Here is a 21292-nt window from a genome sequence, read left to right as displayed (position 1 = left end):
GGCATTTAAATTTTTTACTCTGTCCAATTTGTGAATTTTGGCATAAAATGTTTAAAATCTTTTTAATATAAATTATACTTATATTTCAATAATAGACTAACTAATAAACTTAAAACTTTAAAAGAATTATTAATTTTGAATAAGCTTATGTTATTCAATTTATTGTCGAGGAATTGAGATAAGACAAGTCTTAAAAATATTAAATTAAAACGTAAACGAAATCTAACACATGAATGATATAAATTCAATAATTAATTCATATTTGTGTCCTTATTTTCCAAAGGCTGTTCATGATACGATTGCCATTTCCCTTTCGCTCTTCACATGCTGCTCCCCCGGGAGCTATTCCCCATCTCTGTCCCGCACTGGCAGAATTCACTTCCACTTCATTTTAGTCGCATGCGACAGAGCGAGAGGGGCAACAAGGAAGTGTGGCTTTAATTGTCAGCAACAACAAGTATCCTACGTGCTGGCAATTACATTTTACAATTTACGGAGAGAGGGGGACTAGGAGCTGCAACTAATCAACTAATAAATCCATAATCACTGTTATTACGCATGCTGCCTGAGATGTTTGAAACTTAAAAGCCAACCGGTTAAACTTGGCTAACAAGAACTAACTGGCCAACAACAACTGCCGGCATTTCCTTTGTCCCAAAATGAAAACAAAACAGTGGCTCTCTTTTCCTCCCACTCTCTCTTATACTCTTATACTCGCGGAGTACCTGTATTTCGGGTGGGATTTAACTTTCTCCCATGCGTTTTATCGCATGCGAGTTGTATGCAGTACAACGACCACAGACACGAAGACAACTCGTATGGCTCTCTTTTACTTTCCCTCGCATCACTTGTCTCTCTATTTATAAACGGTATTTGCAGGGTGCAAGGCTATACTCGGTTTTGTAATAGCTTTGTTACAGAAGAATTTGGGTTTTCTTTTAATAAAGTGATTTAGCGATGATGAATCTATAGGAATTTCGAACTGCACGAACTAAAAAAAACATAGATAACACCATTATAAAAAATTCCAAATTTAAATAAATATGTTATTATCAATTTTTTCAAGAATTGTATAACACAACAATTTATTTTTTGTAGTACATAGCATTACTTATCAGTACTGGCAAAAAATGTATCTGAACCCATGACGCCAGATTAGCATATTTTTTTCTTTTTCTTTTGGACCTAATTTTTAAACAATGTACTTCGTCTTATCAGAATTATGAATATATTTGCAATCAACTTTAGTATAAATAATTTAGAAATAACAAAAGAAAAACGAAACCTGCTTAAAGTTTTTTATTGAGTTTATAATACCTATAAATGTATATATCATATAGAAATATAAAACGTTTACCTTAGGGTGTTATTTTTATCAGAAAATGGATTTTCTTTTTATTTTGTATTTATCTGCATATGTTTGCAGATCAAGCTGTTTTACATATTTATAAAATATATTAATTTATTTAAATATATTTTTTTCAATCCAGGTGATAATTTAATTTCAAACTATATTAATATTTTAAAAGTATATATAGGCAATTGATGTACCTTATACTTATTAATTATTGTTAAATGATAGTCTAATATGGAAAAAAAATATTTAAAACAATCTATAGAAGCAATTAATATATTTTAGTTAGTCTAATATCTCATTGATGGCGTCGAAGGAATCTATCAGGCGACTCCATCATTCTCTCTTCTCTTCGTCCGTATTAAGCGCACTTGCCAGCAGTTTCAGCGCTCAATTTCAGTCGAGTTCAGTTTTTTTCGAACCGCCGACGTGAACGCACGCAGAGCGCTTGCCGCAGTTGGATTTTTGATTTGATTTTTCACAAGCCAGAGTCGCGCGTTGGTGAGTTGTGGGTCGCTTTTGTTTGTCTCTTTTTTGTGGCCAGCGATTTGGCAACCGATGCGAGTAAGCCACGCTAAGAGCAACGCAACGCGACGCAGCACAAAAAACCCAAGACACAAGGCGCAATTAAATGCAAATGTGTGAAAGTGTACAGTAAAAAGCCACAAATTTCGCGGCTCAAAAGTGCGAACAAGCGCGAACAGAAAAGCTGAAAGTGCCAGTGCGTGATTGTTCGTGCCAGCTACATAAACCAAATAAATATTAATATTTGCTAAGGAGAGCGGAGCAGCAGCTAACCTCACATTTAATAAAACGTATTAAAACGGTAAGTACTTACGCCTTCTTGTTCAGGCATTACACTTTGAACCTCGCCATCCCGCTCTGTCTCGTTATCTCCCATCCATTTGCGCTTTGTGCTAAGCTTCGCTTGGCGCGCGTTTAGCCATGCTATCTCTTTCCCACTCGTCGATCAATCCAATTCGTCTATCATTGCACAGAAAAAAATTAATATGATATGATAACCTATACATTGAACCAGATAAAATTTAATAACAAAAACCTTTGATAAGCTCAAAAGTTCTCGCATTGGTTGGCCTTAAGCCAGGAATTACAATTTTACATACCTACATTATTACGTGTATTAAGGTCCATTTTTTTCTGTGCAACTAAGCGAAAAATAACTGTTACAACAATTGATACCGTTGCACAATTTTCCCCAGTGTTTGTGTGTGTCACTTGTTGTTCACAATTTCCGTGGTTTTTCTCGTAACTTTCCTGGGAAATGTGAAAAATGCTGCACTGCAGCTGCAAGTGCTCTTCGGCCTTGGGGTGTGTTTTCCGTTTTGGCCAAAAAGAAGAAAAAAACGAAAACAAAGCCACACGCACTCAAAGCTCCTAGCCAGCATATTAGCACTCCGATTTTGGCCAAAAACCAGTTTCGATTCGAAACAAGCAGACACAGCAAAAGTTTATTTACATCCAAAGAGAGCATCGTTCAACAGGTTTTTATTGCGGGGACTTTTATTTGCTAAGAAGGTGGGAATTTCTGGGTAATGCAGTTAGTCTTTGTGCAATTAAACGAACGTGATTTAGCCGATTATTTATAGAACCTTTCGATTGACGATAAACAAAGTTCCCAGTTACATGGATATTCCATGTAAGAAAAGGGCTGTGAATCTTCGTTTTGCTAGGGTCAATAAATGAAAATATTACTTTTTATTTAATTACGTTAATGTATACGGAACTTTTCGATTGAGTATGCTGGGAATGATGGAAAATTAAATGTAAAATACTGTGTGACGTAAATGATACAAGTTAAGAATGTCGTTGTTTTTAATTTGTATTCCCCAGACCCGGGGTTCGATGACTTTTTTACGTTTTCAACAAAGATTTCGGCTGGAATTACAGTACAATATTAAGGTAAATAAGAATAATGTCCTGAATGTTTTTAGACATTTAGACATTTCAAAATGTCGTGTGACCTATAATTGACCTCATCTTTTGTGTTTAATGTCAATGTGGGCTTTTCCACTGTCCCAAAATCTCTTTTTATTTGATAACATTTTAGCATTTGCTGTATAAGTTTTCGAGATAATACGAGGTTTTATATTAAAAGTTCAAAGCTTATCAGGTTTCAGTAAATGCGCTGTTAAATCAAAAAGAATATATGATTTTTTTTTCAAATATTTATACTAGGTACCTATTATAAAATGAAGCGTAATTTTTTCCGATAGTCAGCCACCTTCTCCTTTTGAGGTTCTTCAGCATTGCCTTTGGCTTTTCCAAGTACTTGTAGTCTGGATTTGGGTTAAGATTTTTCCTCTTTGGCCCAGATCAAAGGCAGCTACAACAATGGCAGCAAAAAAATGTGAGTCTCCGTCTATGAAGGTAAAACTGCGGAAGTCATTTAACAGTCTACTTAACTTCTGCCAAAAAAATAAACCCAAAAAAAAAATGAAGTAGAAAACGGCAAACTGGAAACGTTCAAGATGCTCCGCTTGGGTCTTTGGTCTTTGGCCACGTTAGAAAGTAGCTGTAATTGTGGCTCCGTTATTGTTATGGCCAAACCGCCACTCGTTCAACTGCAGGCGGTAAAAGTTGCCCAAAATGAATTGTCATACACGTTTGTTATAAATATTTCTGCACTGTCTGACAATAAGACAGTCATACTCATTTAAGATTCATTGTTTGTATTCTCTTTTTTCTGTTGTTTTTTTTTTTTTTGTTTTTGTTTTTCGTTTTTAAAGGGCGTATGTCCACTGACTTGATAAGCGAAAAGACAGAAAAACAATGTTTAAAGCAAACTCCGGTTAGGTTAGGTTTTTACATCTGCCAAGTGTTTTTAAGCTGTTTTGCTATTTCACTCTTCGTTATTGGCGGCTTGTGTTTATAATTAGCACGTCGGCTTTGAGTGTTTCTATGACTTGCGCTCCGCTCAGCGGGATGAGTCAGCTTCCGAGAGCGATCGATCGCCCAGATGTCTTACTCTCTCGATCTCCGATCAACGGGCGGTTAAACCCAAAGTCAAGCCAAATCAGTGACGTTAATGGTGAGACGACTACACAGAAACAAATAAAACCTTAAACCAAAACAATACTATCCGAAGCAGAAATATTTTCATAGGTGGCCTATGTGAATACTAAATTAACCGATATATGTTATAAGGAACTTTAAGAATAATAACATTAAGTATTTTTATATGAAACAAGAAAGAAAGCAAACTTCGGCAAGCCGAAGTTCATATACCCTTGCAGCTATTGCATGAATTTAATACTTTTGAAAACATTTAAATTATGATTTACTTGAGTATATGCTGAAAAACATTGAAACTATGATGATTTGCAGCTCAATTATTAGATAGTTATTTTATATATTTTTATTATTTCTATGGGAGCTATATGCTATAGACGTCCGATTTTGATAAAATTTAAAACATAATTCTGAAATAATTAAACATTGCTATATGAAGAAAAACTAAACAAAAAATTAAAAAACAGAAAAGTTATAATTTTTTTCATTTATTTTTCCGATTGTTCCTATGGGAGCTATATGCTAAAGTCGTCCGATTTTGATGAAATTTAAAACATAATTCTGAAATATTTAACCATTACTATATCTCGAAGAACGAAACAAAAAATTAAAAAACAGCAAAGTTATAATTTTTTTTCATTTATTTTTCCGATTGTTCCTATGGGAGCTATATGCTATAGTCGACCGATTTTGATGAAATTTAAACCATAATTCTGAAATATTTAACCATTGCTATATGTCGAAGAACTAAACAAAAAAATAAAAAACAGCAAAGTTATAATTTTTTTTCATTTATTTTTCCGCTTGTTCCTATGGGAGCTATATGCTATAGTCGTCCGATCCGGCTCGTTCCGACTTATATACTACCTGCAATAGAAAGACAACTTTTGGGAAAGTTTCATGCAGATAGCTTTAAAACTGAGAGACTAGTTTGCATATAAACGGACGGACAGACGGACAGACGGACAGACGGACAGACGGACGGACAGACGGACAGACGGACAGACGGACGGACAGACGGACATGGCTAGATCGACTCTACTAGTGATGCTGATCAAGAATATATATACTTTATAGGGTCGGAAACGTCTCCTTCACTGCGTTGCAAACTTCTGACTGAAATTATAATACCCTCTGCAAGGGTATAAAAATAACAAATAACCGAACGAGAATTTCTCTTCAAAATGTTCATTTTCTTTTACTATGCGCTGGCATTCATTCGATTGAAAATAAGATAGACCTGCCCGACCGGTCAGAGAGTTTATTTCGTTGCATTCAATTAATTAATTCCCATTTTATTGCTTCAGCTGACCATAAAATCGTGACAGAAGGAAGAACCATAAGTTCCCCACTGCGACATTCTGTGGAATGAAATGAAGTCGTTGCACTTGCTTTCACCCTAATGCCTTCATCAGCTGCACAAACGAAAAATCTCATTAATTTTCCACTGTCTGTCTATCTTTGGGTTATCTCTCTATTGTTTGCCCTGGTCCTTTTTTTTTTTTGGTTTGGTCCTACCTGCGTGCACGAATTTCCCTTTATGAAGTTTTTCGGCGCGACATGTTTTCTGATCCGTGTCCTGTGTGCTGCTCTAGTTCATTAGATGGACTTGGCTAATCGATTTCCATAATCAAACAGCTGGCGCCGCAATGCTCTTTCACCGAATGAGACATACCAAATTAAGTGGAGTAAATGTTGATATAATAAACCTCTGGCAGGCCCAATTAGGCCTCTCTCTCTCCTCACCTGGCGGACCCACATATTTTCTCATTTGAATAAAGAAACACGGCCACAGCGGGGGAAACATTAGACGCGCCTAAACGTGGAAATTAGCGGCCACAGAAAACCAACAAAATAAAATTTAAAAAAAAAAAAAAACAAGCATACAAAAAAGAGAAATTTAATTAAAGCCGAATAGAAAAAATGCATAAATTTAGTCACCCAAAACACCCAAACACCCACCTGGCATGTAATATTTGTAACCTCAGAGCGGGGGAAAAACGTGTAATTTTCACGGTCCCCGAGCTGCAGCTTTTCACCAACTTGACGGGTCAGTTCAGCGCAATGATTAGGGTCAGCGAGGGGTGGGAATACCCGAAAAGGAAAACTCCTGGCATCCAGCAGCAAAAGCAGCAACAGCAGCAGCAGGTTGCCAACAATTTTTGCTTATAATTTTCCATTTTCATGTTCCTTCTTTGCCTCGCTTTGTTCTGGCCGAGATAAAAGCATTTGTCATTAGCATAAAATGTTCCGGCTCAGGTTTTGATCTGGAGCTTGGCCCAAAAAAAATGTGAATATTTGAACTTCATTAGTGGGCCAGCGAGCCCTAATGGGCACTTGGCTATAATTAAAATTTAAGCTAATTTTAATGCTCAGAAAAAGGGAGGAGAACAGAGCAGTAATTCAGCAACAATCTGGGCCAAATATTAAAAACACCTCAAATGGTGAGTGGTCACCGCTTGATTGGACTTTAAGAATGAGATACGAACTCTAAGAAACCCAAGGTGAAAGATAATGTAAGAAAATGGAAAAGCCTACGCTTACCTATTGATGGACATTCACTGATAGCATTGCCCACGCAAACAAAGGTTGCCATTAAGAACAGGAAAAGCCTCTTTTATGAGTGCAACCAAAAGACGATCGCACCATCATGCCTCGCCAAACACCCTTGACATTTAAAGAACCCTCGCCAACGTCTCAAGATTCAAGTCGCTGATAAGTCAAAAATATACTTAGATGGCCAAGATGTTACGATAGCACTCCCAAGGGCCAACAATCAACGCTTCGCGCGGATGGTCAGCAATTGAAAGGACTGCTACTCCTCGTTAATGATTGATATCCGTCGGGAGGGCCTGGGAAAATGTTTAGCCGCACAAACACATTGCGCTGACATGATCCCCAATAACCGAAATGTCAGGTTCCAGCCCCTCGAATTTACATCAGTGGCATATCAGTGGAAAATTTAATAGCACATTAAGAGTGGACAAGGACTAACATTTGCATTCCTAATGAGAAGGCCGCCACGCACACACACCACACACACACAACTGAACAACAGCACAACAGCTAAACTGCAATTGCTGTGGACAGTCGGAGTTGGAATTATATAGCAATCAGTCGTGAACTTAAATGTGTCAATATGTTTCGGTCGGACAGAGAGGGGCATCGGGAGCATCGGACTGCCTGCAATTTTTATGCAGCCTTTATAAACAATTCACTTCCCAACGAAATTGGAGCAAGACTGATGGCCAGAAAACATGTAAATCAATACACAAACAAATTATAAATGCAAACAGAGAGGGGCAGACAAGCCGGCCAGACAGGAGCGAAATGTCCGACTGTTTGCACAGATTGACGCCATTAAAATCAACATATGACATTTTTTGTGGACCCCGGTCTGGCCTGGTATCCGCCTCTGCCCTCTGCACATACGAATGGGAATACATATACAAATCCAGGCCACCTCTTAGATGGCAGAGCGTCGGCCAGCGACGGACCCACAACCAGAACTCAAACTCAAACTCAAACCCAAATCTGAGCTCGAGAGTCTTGCATGTTTTAAGCTGCCCGCTGTGTGGATCCACACAAGAGGTCGTAAAACAGAGTGTCATAAACATAAAATTGATTTTGATTTTCTGTCCGCTATCTCTCGGGTCTTTCCCACTCTCTCCAATGGCTTAAATCTGGTTTTGGGACAGTTTTAGGGTGCGATTAATTTTTAATCGAGTCGCGTGGGCAGACCTTGATAGACCCCAAAAAGGGCCCCGCATGTAATATTGATTTCAGATGTTAAATCCAACATTCCCGTACAAATTAATTGCTGTTATTATTAGGACAATGCACATTAATTATGAACGAGCAGTCTTAGATTATATCACAAGTGTCTGAGCACTGTCCGAAGTCATAACCATAGTCATACTTTTTAATGGCCCATAAACCTGAACAGGCAGAGAACATTATCGATATTCTCTGTGTGTATGCACATGTACGAGTATGCCTAATTTATGGCCCAGTCAGCACAGAAAGTTTAATGAACCTGCAGCTTAAAATCGTAACTTCTACGGCTCCCGCCCATTACGATCCGCCTATCTGCCGCGCACCAGGCGAGTTATTAAAACTGACAAGTCTGAGAGCCGCCGCCGGAGCTAAGCTCAAAAAAAGACCCCAAAATTGAAACTCGAAAATATGTTACACGACGGCACACAGTGCGTCACACTTTGTTAAGGCATCAGAGGCCTCACAGCAAGTCGGTTTTACAGAAAATAAGTAGAGAAAACACAAATAATGTGAGCTCTCATGGTGAGGTAATAAAATAAGAGAAAGCTAAACTATTGTTTGCAAAAAAAAAATAAAATATATAAAAGATCATTGGTAATAGCAAAGGTGTTAACTAATTTTTTTTCTTTTTTACATATGTATATTACTTAAGATATTTACGCTTTACAGAGCAAAAACTTCAACAAACTATTAATGTTATATTCGTATATCGATTTTTATTATTTGTGTTTTTATGCTGACGAAATTTCTTTATACACTTTTATTTTTTTTAATTTTATTATTATAAATTCCAAATTAGCATGTCGCTATATGATTATTGAAAGTTTAAGTATCTAATCATTAAACTATACCTTTGTTTCACAAATTCTTGAGCGAACTACTCTCTTTGAAAATTGATACATTGCCCCGCGCTTCCTACGAGACTTAAAGCCCTGAGACTCACTGTACTTTGAACCTAGTTTATACATATGCAAGTAGGAAATGACAGTGGCTTACTCACACATAACGGGGTCGCCTTTGGTTGGTTTCGTCGTGATTGCGGCTGTGTGGCAACACCTTTGATGCGGCTGCGCATGCGCCGTGAAAGACTGCCGAGGAATGCATTTTTCAATAATTTAGTTAGCGCGATAAAGTGGGAGATGGTAAGAGGCTTCTACTTCGACTTCGACTTAATGCAATTTTGTGGCTGACCAAATTACTGATGGATCTACCTCGATTATGTTAATCGAGGAGGGAACCTAGCGTGAGAATCTGGCCCAGCAGTGCCTTAATGCCGAGATTTTCATGTAAGCCGGCTTAGTCCAAAATAGGAGGATGGGATTTCTTTCACTGTCGGCAAACAGATGAGTTCAACTTTGGGCTCGGAGCCATTTGACAAATAAGACTTTTCATGTCGACATCATCGCGCTGTGCCAGCAAGTTTCTCGTTTCGTTTTGTAATTATTTTCCAAAGCAGAAAAACTAAAAAGCTGAATTTTGTTTTCATGAAAACTGTCAGGGGCCACAACTAACAGCAGACACAAGATAAATAAAGCACTGCTTATTGCTGTCCTTTGGTTGTTTGTTTTGTTTGTCATGAAAACAGGAGGGGAATAAAAGGCTGGCTGAAAAGAAAACGAAGCTCTAGAGGAAACTTCCATCATTTGGCCGAGAAAATTAATTAAAAGATAATGACGATTTCGCCGTTTGAGCTCTAAACACACACAGATATTTTGCCAGAAAGCAATTAGAAGCCACCAACTAGGCGAAATAGTTTCGGGGCTTTTGGCCTATCCCCAATCGGTCTTTACCGTGTCAGCCCGCCGCAAGTCGCCGACCTGATGACCTGTTTGCATGTCTGCCACTTTGCCTGTCGACACTGACGCCCTGCCATGCTAAATGTTGATCAATTATATCGGTTCTTTGGGGACCCCTAGCAATTTGAGTTGTCCCTGGCAAATGCATCCACACCATCCATCAACTGAGTTGAGTTTGTTCTAATCCAGTATAATATGTTCCTTTTTGTATTTGCAGGTAAGCAGAAAGCTTCAAGTATGCGAATTTGGTTCTTTATGTGAGTATCCAAGGATTTCTTTTGAAAATGGGTCGTTTCCTGCTTATTCAAACGAGTGGAATTTGTTTTGTTTACCGCATTTCAATTGTCGGCACTCATTCTATTTATGAGAACTCAAGCATAAACTGAAAACTTTCCCACACAAAATCATCCTGACATCCAGGGGCAGCGCTAGAAGGCTTTGGCCCCAGGATGAAAGCATAAATATTAATGAATATTTAAAAAGCTTTTTAAGTTTTGTTTAAGTTCACCATCTAAATCCCCTTTGGCTCATACATGGCAGGCACACTCTAGTTGTTGCGAATTAACATTCAGAACGCCTCGAGCTCCGCATTTGAGTGTTTGCAGGGCATTTAAGTTAAGTCGAGCTTAAAACTTCCTCTGACATTTATTCTTTTCTTATCTTATTGTGGCTGGGAAAGCGGATAAGCTAAGTTAAATGGATTTCATGAAGATACAGAGGCAATACTGAAATTTCACGCCTCACCAGAATATCGATTAGAATTGTTCAATTTCAATTATCATCCAGGCCGAGGAGGGGCCCATTCAGAAAATGAAAAGATTTTCCCAGATGATGACAAAGATAATGAGCAATGGCCAAGGGCGGGGATTTTCGGCTTCGGCTGGCTGGTCGAGCGGGAAACATGGAAAACGTGAAACGTGAATTGCATAAAATTTAACACTAAATAGCCCCCAAAACAAAATTGCTGACTTTCAGCGGCCGTTTCGATGGAGTCTCAAATTGGGATTCTCGAGCGCGCCCCTTTGTCGATTGATGCGCCAATAAAATGAAATAAAACAAAATTAATGAGCAGCCGTTCGTGCTGAGCCAGCAACATTGGAAAATTGCGCAAAAATAAATTAAATTAAGCGTTTGTTTCCCAGGATTTTTCCCCAGCCCCCCAATTCCGGGCACAAAATCGAATAACGCCGTCTCGAGCCGAAGATGTATGGCATTTTAAAAAGTTTTAGCCCAATTTAGCCCAGTTGATTGTAAATAAGTACATATACACATACACACAGCGAGACGACGACATCTTCAAAAGCAAAGCAAATCGAAAATCGTGACACGAATGCATGAGAGCCAATGTCCCAGGGACTCGAAGAGGTGCCCTATTCCACTCTGGTTTATTTATCCCCAGATCGCCTTAATTGCAGCACACAACGGCACACATTTGATTCAATCAAATATAGCCATTGATTTTGTGTCTTATTATTGCGCCTTTTGCTTTAATTTATTTTGAATGACTTCTTCGTATAATTGAAAATGCTTTTACTTTTTCCTTATTTTTTTTTTTTTTTTGTTGCAAGAGGGCAAGACGTTCTGGCGTGGAAATTTATTTAAAGCGAAAGCATTTTCAATTAATTTGCCAGCAGCGGTTTTGGTGCCAGCCGGCAATACCGCAAAACAGCCGCAAAGAATTTTATTTATTTATATTGAGCTTGCCGAAGCAAAAGTGTCAAAGGAGAGCCGGGTAAAAGGACGCAGGGCCCGGCAGAGTCCTCTCCTTGCCGCTTTTCATGTAGATTTTATTTGCGACAAGCAGCCGCGAGTCAACAAACATAAGCACATACCCATTCCCATACCCATTCCCATTCCCATACCCACACCCAGGCCAAGAAATTGAATTTTACATGTATTTTTAATATTTACCAAGCGGCAGCAGCCAGCAACAACAATAAAAACGAGAGGGACTTGTTTGTCTTGTTTGCGCCCCAAAGGCAGCTACAGTTTTTGATGTATGAATACCCTTGATGTGGCCCCGGGTCCTCAAACATTCTGTTGGGGTTTAAAAGAATAATTTGTTATATTGTGCATTGGATACCTTGCTTAAACTTTTTCCTATCGAAAGTTTTGTTATTTCTAATATTCATGGCTGAGTTGAGTAATATTATAAGGAATTGTTTATTTTTAAAGGTTACTCAACTGCAGATTTTGTTTCTGAATTAAATATTCAATTATAATCTATTCATAGGTTTTCTTATTTTTTGGATGAATTGAGATTTCTGTCTGTTTTGTTGATTACATATTTAAAAATTTATTCGCAACGTCCTAAAGTTTAGGTAAAAAATTAAAAAGTTTTTATGCTTTTTCGACTTGGTTTTTTCTAATACAAACTAAAGATGATATACCTAAAGGATACTCTAAGTTTGAGGTTGTCTTTCTGAGACAACAGCCTCATCTGCATCCCTTTTATCGTTGAGAAACAAAAAATGAAGACAAAACATATTGAATTTCACCGCTGTCCCAGGCTGCTTTGTTATCATTTTGTTTTTTTTTTTTTTTTTTTTTTTTTTTGTTAGGGCTCTACTTGCTATAATAAAATGGAAAATATTTGTTAACGTTTTTATGCAAATCAATGACTCTGGCGCGAGCTAAGCAAATGCGGCTGGCCCACTGTCAAAGGGGCGGGGAAAAAAGGAAAAGCGTTTGGGGGAATTTATAATAAAATTTTGACATGGCGACAGAACAACTTGACAGCCATAAAACATCAAAAAGTTATCGTTCCATCGCCATTCGCACTGAATCCCTCTGCATCAGCCGCGGGCGAATGGGATGGACATGTGTCCTGGCTCCTCCAAGCAAACCGTTTTTCATTTTTTTCTTGTTCTGCTGGTGCCTTTCGAAAATTTAAAATCAAGAAAATGCGGGAATTACGTTTGTTTTTGCCTCCTTGGCTCTCCTTTCGTTTTTTGTGTAGTCCTTGTTTTCATCATCAGCAGTGAAATGCATAAAGTTTTTCGCAAAAGTTGCTCGCTGGATTTGTTTGTCGCAAAGGGTCGACAATGGAGATGACTTGTGGGGTGGGGGTGGAATCGAATGGAAGGAATGGGAAATGGGGTATGGGGCAAGTCGAAGGATCTGGAGACTGTGAAAGTTTGGCCCGCTGTTCGCTGGGATTTTGCTGGGGTATTAGCGTTGTTAGCCCCACGTTTTGCCTGTGTTATGCTTGATTTTGCTTCGCTTCGCATGGCCCTTTCCCCAATTTCTTTGCCATCTCTTCCTACTTTTGCCTTACTTTTCTTTTCCCTCAGTTGACTTGACTTCAGTTCGCCTTTGGCCCCGGCATGAAATTTGTCCTGGTGCGTATGTGCGAATGTCTGGGGCGGGAAGAGATTTGTCAGCGCAAGTCAAAAAGGCTCGGGAATCTTTTTCTTGCGGTTAGAGGCGAAACCAATTTGTAGATTTGAAAAGTTTCTCTTCAAAACCGTTAACAGGACACTTTGAATATGCCAAAGAGGCAGGGATGAGAGTCCTTTTCCGACTTCTTGGCATTTTTTTTTCATGCTTTTTGGCACTTGGCAGCGCCGAGGACAAGCGAATAAGTTGGCAGGCAACTGACATTGAACGAGAAGTTGGCTTTTATTAGCTGCAAGAGACCCTTCAAGTATCTGGTAATAAGTTTTCCAGATTGTCCCTAATAACCAAGATAATGGAGAAAAGAAAAAAGTCTGCCCTCGGATTCCTGAATTCTTTTGTACCAAGTCACTTTGGTCCCTTTCAATAGAAACCCATGCTCACCTTTTATCATTCACATACTGCTATTCAAACGAAGCAAATATAAATTCCGAGATAGAAATCTATATGGTGTGCATATTTCGCGCACCTTGACTTGTTTGTTTTTCAGCTCTCCCTCTCTCTGGCTCTTTCACTTTCAATAAAAAAGCATAATTCTTGTTTTACAACGCGAGGCCGCCAAGGATAATACCTTGAATCGCCATGCCAACGCAGAGCAACAGGGACGGCGAACAGATTCCCTCGAATGTTTGCCTGTATGCCGAGTGTGATAAAGGGGATTTAAGATTCACCAAACGATAAATTGCGGTAAAAGGTGTCTCCCAGTCTGTGCACCAAGGACCCGTATCCTGCGGCCTGGTTTTGCTGATAGCCAAAATCTTTTGCATTGAAAAACATGATTTTTAACTGACAGAGCTGAATGGCGAATCCGACAGCCTCGCTGTAGCTTACAGTGTGTGTGTAAGAGTGCTGTTTGCACGGTGCACAAATGAAATGAGATTTCCCAGCAGAGAAAGAAATGCTCACTCACTTTCATAGAAAACAATTTCTGATTATCTCAAAAAAGGTTTCTTTATAGCATATTATAGTATAAATAATATCATTACGTATGCTTGGTTTTAGAAATTGGAATTTTAAACAAAATAGTTATTAGTAAATTAATTTCAATTTCAAATTTAACTATTTAAGAGGACTTGGCTTTAGCAATTTGAACTTAAATTTAAAACTCCCAAAAAGCCTAATATCTAAACTATTTGTATATTCCTTAATTTATATGAAACCATATCATCAAGATTAATTTTTGGCCACAATTTAAACAACATTCAAATTTTTTCGTGTGCACACTTACGCATACAAACGCGAAAAGAGACAAACGCACACAGGCAGGTATATATGTACACATGAACGTGTTCCCATTCAGGTGGAGTAGGTATATGAGAAATTCTCAATTTGAATGCAAACATGTTGGATTATTATGATTTTCTTCCTACCGTTGGCAGTTTTTCTTGTTAGTTTGCTTGCTTTCCTTTTCGTTATACCCTCAATGTGGTGGATCCTGGGTATATGAGTGTGTGTGTGAGAGACTTCTGTGAGCGGAATGCCTTTGCTAGGAATCTTTTTTCACTGTGCTGTGTGACAAGTATTAAGTGCAATCAAAAGAAGATTTACAAGCGTCATGAATGAAATATTTGCACCACATATGGCCGCACACAAGAACGGCTTACAGATTGTATCTATGTCTCTATCTGCATCCGCATCTGTATCTGCACATGCGAGGCGAGTGTTTGCGCATAAAAACCCATTTGACACGGGATGATATTTATGGTCGCCCATCCTATTATCCAAAAACAAACAGACTAGTCTATCTTGATCAGTCACAGGTGAGTTTAATTATTGATTATGGCGGTGGCAAAAAGGGGGGTGATGGTGGGAAAGTCGGCGGGTCAACTGGCAAAGTGAAAGGATGTGGCAAAAACTCGCTAATAAATTTGTAGCTCCTCTGTCCGTGAAAGCGTGGCTTTTGGCTTTTTGTTCGTTTTGGCGTTTTGGGGTTTCGTTACATTTTCCCAGGCGACGGTAGTCGCATGACTTTTGAATAACCTTTCCCACAATTGTTTGCGCTTGTTTTGCACCAAATTGCACAGACAATTGCCAGAGACCCGAGCACTTGGAGCTTCAGATACCCAGATACCAAGTATCTGCTGGATTCACAGCTTCAGGTTGGATTCGAGCCCACAGTTGATTGGCGCAAATCGCTATCGCATTCGCATATTCATGATGACACACACATGTGCATGCATAACTAAGCAATCCAATCCGGCAAACTGGAGTTGGCCTCCATGATTTAGCAATTGAGACGACGACGAACGTCGAACGACGATTAAGATGCGCCATATGGCTGGATTACATTGAATTGACTTTGCAGCTATAATTGATGGCTTTCCAATTCACAGCGGTGGATGGGGAAGGAAAGGAAGGACAGAGAGGCTCAGCAATATGGTTAGAAGTCGATATTCACCCGAGCCTTTGATGTAATACAATGCGCGCTTCTCGCTTTTGACACTCTCCAAAAATTAATGATCTGGCAAGCCGCAAAATCCAAGCTGCTTGAGTGTGGCTTTGGATGGCAGTTAATAAACGAGTACTCTCATGAGTGGCGGTTCTTCTGGTTTCAGTTGGGTTTTAGCTTTCGCAGCAGATTGTTCATTTAGGAAGAGTGGCACTTCTTTAATTAATAATCCATTGGCTGATGATAATTGCAAAATTAAAGAAGAGTTCATTAGCATAAAAAAACACAAGATGTAACATACATCTTTTCTCGATTTGCAAACATATTAACGTACTCACTTAAAATATTTTTATTATGTCATGAATCATTTCGCTATCTGTGCGTTATTCAAAATTTTAAAACCAAAAATATTTTAATATATTTTGAGGTTTCTGTGACTCACATTTATCCGAAGAATGTTTAAGTTTCATGAACCAACCTGCATTCTTTTTTTTAGAAGCTAGACATGAGCAGCAATTTAGAAAGCGATTTGTTCAAACATTTTTTGGGCAGTTATCAGAAGCTAATGGTTTCGCTGATAATTCCCCAAGTGCCTTTCTTGTCTTTAAAGCATAATTTACGCATCGTCGCAGGCCAAATGATGTGTGTGTACATACAATGTGTGCGCCAGCTGCCATGTGAGCGGCTCGTAAAATGGCCGTCCAAAAATGGTCTCGAAACGGCAGTAAAAATCGATGCACACCAGATATATACCCCACAATATACCCAGCATGTGTGAATATTTTTATGAGCAATTTGCAAGAGTGCTTTAAAGTGAAAAGCATGTTCGCTTGGACGAAGACCAGCGCGTGAAATGATATGCTAAGGTAAAAGGTAAAATGTGGAGAGCAAGGCCTTGGCAAACAAACATTGCGCATACGCCGTGTTAATTTGCATTGTTATCAGACGCCGCCACTGCGGTTCGCTGATGCGCGTCTTTCGAGCTAACCGAGGGCACGGAGACCGCCTGCCAGGCAACAAAGCCACATCCTTACTGTTTTGGTTGCCTGCCGCACCACGTGGCGTATGCGTAACTCCATACGCCTCCGCATCGTTGCTTCGGCTTTGTTTTTATGCCGTATGTGTATGTGTATGCGTTATTAAATTTATTTGACTTGACGTGCGCATACACAGAGGGCAGCAAGCAGCAGCATAGAGAAAATGGTCTGAGGATGCGGATGCGGATGCGGCTGCGGATGGCTAAGAGGAAAGGAAATGGCAACAACAAACATCGACAGCAGACAGAAGGAAGTTGCTCCCAAGCTTTCGGGTTTCAAGTTTGCGGCTGCTGGTGGCTGTGCAACTGCCCCAACGGTTCTCCCTTACATTTCTCATTTCTCATTCTCATTTAATATTTAAATTGCTTGTGGTTAAAATATTTCATGTGCTCTTGTGGCAATTTATATTTTAAATTATTAATTCTGCCTTATTACGTTACACATACAACATCTCCTGCCTTTCTATCCAGCTCTCCCGTTTTGCCACCTCAATTTCAAGCTTGACTTCATATTTATTCTAAAACATACGCCATGCCCAAGAAACAGCTCACATGACTTAGTTTTTTCGGTGGGGAAGGGAATGTGCGGATTTGCTTTGGGTACGCAATTGAATTTGGTTTCACTTTGGATTTTCTATTTGCATTTCAAAAGGAATTTTCAATTAAAATGTCAACATTATTTAGAATTAATTTTTGAATCTATTCCATTCACTCATGTAAATAGGTTTCTGGGCAGGGTAATTTAATTTTAGTTTGTTTTATCTTCTTTATGAAAATGGTTTTAGGCTTTGGAGCAAGACTAAAATAAAATGCCTATTGTGTATACAGGAAAAATAACTTTACAGAATTTGTATACAATTAAAAAGCTTCCAATGAATTTTTCTTGCCTACGTGCAGCTTTAGTCGTGACTTTGACTTTCAGATTGTGCAATAGGTTTTTCTGGTTTAATTTCAGTGAGTCAGCTTATACTACTGCAAATTTATTTTAGTTTTTCGCACCAATTTACTTTTGAGTCTTTTAGTAATACAGGGAAGTGTAAAAACGTTCTATAAAATTCATTTAAACTGTATAAATGCAGATAAAGAGTGCGAGCTGCGATGTACAACTCTGTTTCACTGACTATCAAGCCGAAATCCCCCCTGAACTCTTTTGACTACATTCATATCGCTCTCTGTGCCTGATGGGTATTAAAAACAAATACATTTTATTCATGGCTGCGTATTAAAATTTTTGGTGAATTATTATTTCACTGCGTTTTGTACTTGCGCTGCGACGACCAACATTCTCACTTCTTTCGTTGGTAAAGTTTTGTGTTCCATTCCAATTTTTATGCTTTTTTTTGTGAAACGCATATAAATTGTATATCCTTTATTTACGCATAACTTTTCCTCTCGTGTTGCACAACAAAAGTTGTATAAACCCGCTGAAGTGATATTCGCTGGAGCTGTTCGTTACCAGAATGGCTGATGAAAATAAAACTTTAATTCGTATTCATAAATTTACAATGTTTTTGTTTAGTTTTCATAAGCTGCAAACCACGTGATGGGTCAACACGGTAAGTTGGCGCGATTTATTGTTTAAGCAGATAAACACGCTAATTGCTTGGCATTATTTTAAGCAGCTTATATATTTCCTCCACTTCCAATTTGGTCTTAAAGCTCATCAAATGCTTATCTGCTATCAGCACTCAGCCGACTGCTAAAAGCCGCAGATCCTGGCAACGCATTAGCAAAAGCAGGACTACGTTCGAAAAAAAAATATGGGAGCCTTAATAAAAAAGGAAATGCCGCATATCAATGTGCGTGTGTGTGTGTTTGTGTGCGTGCATGCGTGGTTGTGACAAATGATACAAAGCCCTGTCTCTCTCTCGAGAGAAGGTTTAGCAGTTCATAGACCCCAAGAGCACCAGTCACCCAGTATTTTTCATTAGGCGCGAAAAAATATTAAACAGACGACAGGCTGAAATTATTATCCTGAATCTGGCAGCGATGTTAACAAATTACGTATACGCATCGCACACACGCCGCGCTGTCTCAGGAAAGCTCATCAGCGGGAGCTGGCAATCCGCATTTTTTCTCCCCCGTCGTCCTCGTGTTATATTTAAGCATCGTTTTAGCCCCACTCGAGGCAACGTCTGGCTGTGGCAGTTGGCCCTCTAAGCTGTTGTGATTGTCAGTTGCGTTGCTAAGCTGTTTCAGGCGAAGCAGGAGTAGGAGCAGGAGCAGGAAGTTCCATCAGCAAACAATTGTTTACTCTGGCAGCGATGCGTGTGTTCGGGTCCTCGGGCACTTTATTATATTTGTAATATGTATTATGACATTTCTTTTATGGGCTTTTCCCACTTACCCATGATGATTTGTCGATCGAGGAATCGGCACGGCACAGTGCGTTAAGCATTTATAAAGCCGAAATGCGAGGGTGGCATAAAAACCAACTTACGTAGCCCAGCTCTCGCAGGAAGTGGGCGTAATTGCGTTTCTATGTTTGCTATTTGTATGCCTTCATGTGTTCATTTCCGCACGCAAATAAATAGGATAAAATCAGGCAATGGCCAGAGATTGAAGCCATCCCACACCCCCGCTAGGAAAATATTGATCCACAGAAAGGGAGATGGGGTGGCAAAAATGATCCCGAGGCCACATAAACTCGTTCTTTATGAAACCCAAGCATGCCAGGATTGAAAGGGGTGTTGACAAATCCTGGGGCCCAGAGCCTGACCTGCGTCACTTCATAAAACGTAATCCGGCTTCGTGGCTGCCACGGGCGCTTATGACAAACATAATCATTAAGCCATTATTATTATTACACTTATGGCGGGCGGGTTCCGCCCACACGCACATAAATTACTGCAGGATATTGTGGGTTGGTCTGCCCTGCCAGCCCGAGCAATTCTCAATGATTTACGGTCCATATTCCGATTGCCGGCAAAGGAGGAAAGGACCCGAAGGCGTCGCCACTGCGTTTCCATCGATAAACAACTCGAAATGAAATGCAATTCCGAACGAAATGCAAAAGGAAGCTTCCAGGAGTGCGTCCTGTGTCCCGTGTCCTTCGTCCCTTGTCCTTCTGCCGCAGACACCTCATCCTGCGTATCAAGTGTGTGCACAGCCCGACTTGTCCATCTATCTGTTGATCGATATTGGAAATCTGATTTTATGGGTTTTTATTTCGTTTGACTTTGCGCTGATTTTCAATTGCTTTCGCACCCGCTCTCTGCATTTCACCCCTTTTCCCTGGTCATTCTTTTAATAATAACTTTTGTTGAGGGCACCCTGGGTGCACCAACCGTATTCCCATTTTATCCCAGGGCGGCAAATTGTTTGTCTTTCATTCGCCACTCTCTTTACGGTCCTTGCCTTATTTTTGATTTTATGAAATATTGATGCCAGGCTTTTGGTCAACAGGGAAATTGATTTTTCTTACCACCTCTACGTACCCAGTACCCTATTTTCTTATTTTCCTCATTTCCTGATTTCTCGTCGCCTGTCACGTACATACATGTCCTGCGACAGCCTGTTGAGAAACAATTACAGTAACGCCCATCGGCCAGAGGACCACGCCTACTCGCCCCACCGCCTCCTACAGAAACAGGTGTTGACATGTGTCGCGACGGCGAATTAATAAATATTTTATCATTTGTATAAACACAAAATTTCATTAATTTTTATATATTTGTATTTGTGGCCGCCGACCGTGCGGGTCGGGTCTTTTTGTCTGTGACTATGCATATTCTTATTAATTAATCGCCCGTGACGCGTAGTCCTTTGTGTAAAATTATTGGTAAATGCAGCTGGCAATTAAATACTTTATGCCAAAGTGCAGAGTTAAACAGCCGCAGCAGAGAAACCAGAGGCATTGTCAACATCATCATCAACAGCAAAAGCAGCGGCAGCGTCAGCAGCATCACTACCATCACTACCATTATCGTTTTATTAATGGAGTGCCCCAAAAAGATGGCCATAATAAAAATAATAATAATTATAATAACAGCACAGCACAGTAAAGCTCAGCAACAACGATAATATGGACAATTCCTTTTTGCATATTCTCAGTATTTATTATCAAACGAATTCAATTGGGTTTCAACCAATTAATTTTCATAATGAGCATACAGCCGGGTCGTTTCAAGAGCGACATGCAATTTTAATAATTTTAATTAACCGTCACCGATAGACAATGCTTAATGTGCCTCGAAAATAAAATAATGAGCCAGACGATAATCGCATAAAGCCGTTTAACTTGTTAATCCTTGCATAAATCTAAATGCCTGAAGGCTTTAAGCCCACTTTGACACTTTTACTCACTGTGCCTGTCACTTGGTTACTTCTACATTTAGACTTGCATATTAAAAACATCATTTTTCATTTCCCCCAAAAACAAAAGGGAGTGCAAATGGGAGGTAGGTGGGTTGCAATCGTAGTTGGCGGTGGGTGGAGTGGGTGAAGGTCGCACGCACATGACGACAGTCATCAGTCAGTTGGTTAACTCGCTGTGGCCCGCTTTTGGCCCACTC

At 39.5% G+C, this 21292-nt stretch overlaps 1 protein-coding gene across 1 annotated transcript in view; it reads left to right on the top strand.

The window, feature by feature from the left end:
• Nucleotides 1-1762: 1762 nt before the first annotated feature.
• Nucleotides 1763-21292, top strand: part of LOC108148636 (protein toll) — a 44619-nt gene continuing 25089 nt past the window's right edge. The window contains exon 1 of the mRNA XM_017275749.2: nt 1763-2180. The gene's annotated coding sequence lies outside the window, so the exon portion shown is untranslated. The remainder of the gene's footprint in view (nt 2181-21292) is intronic.

This window comes from Drosophila elegans, unplaced genomic scaffold, assembly GCF_018152505.1.
Source record: "Drosophila elegans isolate 14027-0461.03 unplaced genomic scaffold, ASM1815250v1 contig_476, whole genome shotgun sequence".
In the NCBI taxonomy this organism is placed as follows: Eukaryota; Metazoa; Arthropoda; class Insecta; order Diptera; family Drosophilidae; genus Drosophila; species Drosophila elegans.
This window is presented reverse-complemented; position numbering and strand designations above follow the sequence as displayed.